This window comes from Penaeus japonicus, unplaced genomic scaffold (genome assembly GCF_977035675.1).
Source record: "Penaeus japonicus unplaced genomic scaffold, GWHDUDI00000001_assembly GWHDUDI00000003, whole genome shotgun sequence".
Lineage (NCBI taxonomy): Eukaryota > Metazoa > Arthropoda > Malacostraca > Decapoda > Penaeidae > Penaeus > Penaeus japonicus.
The window spans coordinates 36602635-36607634 of record NW_028234405.1 but is presented as its reverse complement, the minus strand read 5'-3'; the positions used below and the strand labels follow the sequence as shown (position 1 = coordinate 36607634).

The following is a 5000-nucleotide window of genomic DNA, read 5'->3' as shown; positions in this document are numbered from 1 at the left end:
GCGTATATTTTCCAACACATTATTATATGAGTTAATCCATTAAGGGGCATATTATGCCCGAATTGCTCAAATATTAATCAAACTAAGAATAAAAACACACACACAAGCCAATAACATGAACCAAACACCATACCTAATTGAATTAACTAAATCACAATTTGATTTCTATATCCACTTACCTCGTCCAAAAGCTCTTGAATTCGGTGTCATTGGCGCGTGTAGAGATCTTCCATAAAATCCATAACAATCGGAAAATCAAAGGCACTCCAGACCACTCAAATCGTCCCTTTGTTGTCTCAGGAAACTTTTTTGAGAAAAACGATATCCTCAAAGCACCATAAAACGACGTCTTGAACTTGTCCTTCACAATATTCTCTTTAAAGTATTCTCACACGCGTTGGCACTTTCTCTGGCCACATTATGAGCGAATATCGATTAAATTAGGCCGAAAATATGTATAAAACAGAGAGAAGTCACTCCATAAGATGCTGTTCTTAAGATGCAAGTTAGCAACCTCTAAGGAAGGATGTACGATAATCGCCAAATTCCAACCTTCTTTTTTTTGCCCTCGTTATCCACCTGTTGGCGAATCTCTCAGTGTTCATCTAATTTAATATTGTTTATCAAATTTCCCTATTTATGCGGTGACAGAGAATGAATCTACATTGATCTTGAGGAATTAGATAGAAAAATGGAAAGAAAAGGTGTATATGACCCCCCTTTTGCCCCCCCCCCAGGTGAACTCTGACCGCCCCGCCTCAGGGCATGCGGGCCTAGGGCATCGTACAATTTCAATGCGTTTCGTTACGTTTCTTTACCTTTAATTTGATTAAACAACTGATTGTTTTTCTTGTCCCATTTGTAATAACTCTCATGTTTGGCATAAGTTCTTAACCTAGAGAGGCTGTTCGTACTGTGGCTCTTACGAACAATCAGCAGCTCCGAAATTACGTAATATAATAGGAAATACGGCTGCGAAAAAGAATCCGAACGAAGGACATTGAGAAGTAAGCTCTTGCTGATCGCCCCGAGGTGACTACCTTCCCCCCCCCTCCTCCGTTTCCCTCCTCTTCCTCCTCTTCCTCCTTCCCCTTCCCTCCCCTCCCCCACCCTCGCTCCTAACCTGCAAATAAGTATGCTCTGTGCATTTATAATTGCGAATTTCTACGACGCTGTGAGTTTTATATCAGTCACTAGTATATCACTGTTATGACGAAAAGCTCGAGAAATCACACTTTTAACTTAGAGGGAAAGCTAAAAAGGAGAAAGCCATTTACTCCTGCGATCTCCAAACTTTCGTAAACATTTTAAAAACTTGTTACCGCATTTTTTTTCTTTTTCCTTTTTTTATTGCAATCTTCCTCTCTCCACCCAATTTTCTGACGATGGGAGCCCCGTTGCACGCTAACTTTTTTCCCTCCTTCTTCTTATTAGTTTGAATGTGAGTGTGTGAGTGTGTGTATGTGTGTGGGTGTGTGTGCGTGTACGTGTGCGTATGCGTGTGCGTGTGCGTGTGCGTGTACGTGTGCGTGCACGTGTGCGTGTGCGTGTGCGTGTGCGTGTGCGTGTGCGTGTACGTGTACGTGTACGTGTACGTGTACGTGTACGTGTGCGTGCACGTGTGCGTGTGCGTGTGGGTGTGGGTGTGCGGGTGTGCGTATGTGCGGGTGTGTGTGTGTGTGTGTGTGTGTGTGTGTGTGTGTGTGTGTGTGTGTGTGTGTGTGTGTGTGTGTGTGTGTGTCATGAATAATTGCATCTTATTTCTTCTTGCGACTTTTAAAACTAATTCGATAGAAAAATTAGGTGATAATAGATCTAAACGACCAGTAAGATGGTCAACGGCCGGTGTTACCACCGAACTAAATCTTAGAGTGGTTGTTACCGGCGTTTCATAGTTAATGGTACTTGTTGATGATGGTAGTAATGGTACCATGGAAGTACAAGTCAGTGGCATTTGCGTCGTTCGTTAGGTGGAGAAAGAAGGAAAAGGGTGGAAGAGGAGAGGCAAGAAGGAAAATTACGAAGAGAAGGAGTAGGAGAAAGCGGAAACAAAAGAAACGAAGGATAAAATGGAAGAGAAAGAGAGAGTGGAGGGAGAGAGGGGGAAGAGTGAGAGGGATAGAGAGAAGGGAGTGAGAGGAGAGAAGTGGGGGAATGGTGAGAGGGAGAGGGAGAGGGGGAGGGTTAAGCAAGCGAAGGGTAACCGTGTTTATCCGTGTGTCTCTCTCAGTTAAGCCATGTTTGTCTTTGCGTCCCTTATCTAAATTGATCAAAACAAGTCTTGCACCGTATGAATTTACGACCGATGTTGTCCCGTCTTTTTTATGGATTTATATATAATTTAAATATATTTTAAATTCGACTGGCATTGGCTAGCACAAAGACCGCTGATGGTACGTAAATGCTCGAGGGAGTGTTGGGCTAAACCTTTTATCGACTAAGATAATTGCATATCCGTCAGGGGGAGGGAAACATGGCAGAGAGACAAGGAGAGGGAGAGAGAGAGAGACGGGGAGTAAGTGTATGAATGAGGGGAGAAGGGAGAGGGAGGGAGAGCGGAAGAGAGAGGGAGAGGGAGAGGGGAGGGGGAGGTAGGGAGAGAGAGAGAGAGAGAGAGAGAGGGGCGGAGGGGGAGGTAGGGAGAGAGAGAGAGGGGGGAGGGGGAGGTAGGGAGAGAGGTAATTAAACATATTAAAAGTTAATTAAAAAGATCCAGAAAAAAACAGGCACAAAGAAAGAAAAATAAAACAGGAATGGGGGAGTGGAAAAAAAAAACACGAGAAGGGAAAAAAGACCCGGGTCTTGGATAAAAGCAGACGAGACATACCCAAGGAGTGGCCACATGGTTTAATGGCAAGGTTTAGCGCATATCCACAATGACCCTCGCGCAGAGAAGGTGATGTTCTCTGATTGGGTATACCGGGAGCCGATAAAAAAAAGAAAAAATAAAGATAAAAAAACCACGCAAATTGCCCTACAGTTGGCCTGGCAGAAACACGAGTGTGCAGCTGCCCATGTACATGATGAGAGGTTGGTGCCGAGGTATTTGTACACAAAAGACCGACCTTTCGCACTGACAAATGGTATGCTGACCCTTCTCACTTGCGTGTCCTTCTACTCGCCTTATGTCTCTATCATTTAGCTTCGACCTTAAAGTACTAATTCTACCGGGAGGAATTCTCTGGCGGTAGGTTGAGTTATCTTGTGAAAAGATGCGAGATAATGTATCTTTTTTTTCGTGATATTGGTTTAAGGTTCGTAGGTTCTATAAGATATGGGCGAAGGAAACGAGAGAATTGAAGGTGGTATAACACGAACAGAAGCCTTCTGAATGGCATTTGCCTCCGTATTATTGTTATTTCAACCCGTAAATAACGGAAACTGGCTTTTGATCTGGGTAGTGTACGTGTAATTCCAGTGACCTTCAAAATGAACTCTGGATATCTATGGGAAGATCTCTCTCTATTTAACTTTTTTTTTTCTTCCATAGACTGTTCAATCCAGAGAGGAAATAACTACATAATTCACTTATTTTTTTGTGAGTGCATGCTCTGTTATTGACGATTCCGAAATCCTAATAAATTGATGGTTCGGCAATACCCTGTGTTTGTTTCGTCATCAGTGTATAGTTAGCGTATAGCTCTGTGCTGTACTCGTACTGTGCTTGGTATATAGTTTACGCGTTTTATTCGAATATAATTTTTCTCTTACGCGAATTATAGACCTTTCTATACTGACCAGTTGGTATTAAGGATTATAATGTTTTTATTAGGAACCCTTTCATCCATAGAAAAAAAAGGGTACAAGAAAGACACCACAAGTCAAGAATAATGACACCACTGAAACACACTCAAACCGTAATCATCCCATGACGAAAACATAACATGTGAAATGAAGCGAAAGTATCACACCCGTAAAAAGAAAAAGAAAAAAAAAAAACTCAACACAACTGCAACACACACACAAAAAAAAAAAAAAAAAAAAAAAAACAGATTATTTCTCATTCAGGTGTTCACAAATAACCCCCCTCTTTCTCTCTTTACTTTCTTTTTCTTTTTGAAAAGGTCACCTATATATAATTCAACCCGCCCTCCACCCCACCCCAACAACCCCCTCCCCCATCCCAGAAATGACATAGAAACGGTGCATACAAAACAACAGAAAAGAGGTGGCAGCTTCCACTACTGTTGCGTGTTTAGACTTTTTTTTTTTTTTTTTTTTTTCTTTTTTTTGAGGGGGCGGGGAGGGTGGAGGGAGGAGGAGGGACAGGAAATAGGGAGAAAGGGAAGGAGAGAACGAGGGTGAAGGGGGATAGAAAGAGAAACTTGTGGTTAACATAATAGATAAATAGATCGATTGATGGGGTAGATAGACAAATAAACAGAAGAGAGAGAGAGAGAGATTAACCGATAGAAAAAGAGTTACTTATTTAAAATAGGAAAAAAAAAAAAAGATAGGATAATAAACGAATATATATGACCATATCTAAAGATCGAAGGTTAATAACAAAATAATAAAAAAAGGCAAATGAGAATATCACAATAATAAGGATGGAGCAAGAGAGAAAAAAATAATAAAAAAAGGTAGATTGGTGATAGGACAGACATTCAAAGGGTGAGAGAGTGTGGGCGTGTGAAGTGGCTTTTGTTATGCGGCGGTGCACATGAGCGTGTGTGGGTGTAGGTGTAAATGTGCGTGTGTGGGTGTAGGTGTACATGTGCGTGTGTGGGTGTGGGTGTACATGTGCGTATGTCTGGGTTTACATGTGTGGGTGTAGGTGCACATGTGCGTGTGTGGGTGTACATGTGCATGTATGGGTGTAGGTGTACATGTGCGAGGTGTGGGTGTACATGTGTGGTGTAGGTGTACATGTACGTGCGTGGGTGTACATGTACATGTGTGGTGTAGGTGTAAATGTGCGCGTGTGAGTGTAGTTGTACATGTGCGTATGCGCGTGTGTGTGTGTGTGTGTGTGTGTGTGTGTGTGTGTGTGTGTGTGT

At 42.3% G+C, this 5000-nt stretch overlaps 1 protein-coding gene across 1 annotated transcript in view; it reads right to left on the bottom strand.

Annotated features, from left to right (window-relative positions):
• Positions 1 to 518, bottom strand: part of LOC122258651 (DBH-like monooxygenase protein 1) — a 78621-nt gene extending 78103 nt beyond the window's left edge. The window contains exon 1 of the mRNA XM_043024730.2: positions 180 to 518. The gene's annotated coding sequence lies outside the window, so the exon portion shown is untranslated. The remainder of the gene's footprint in view (positions 1 to 179) is intronic.
• Positions 519 to 5000: the final 4482 nt, after the last annotated feature.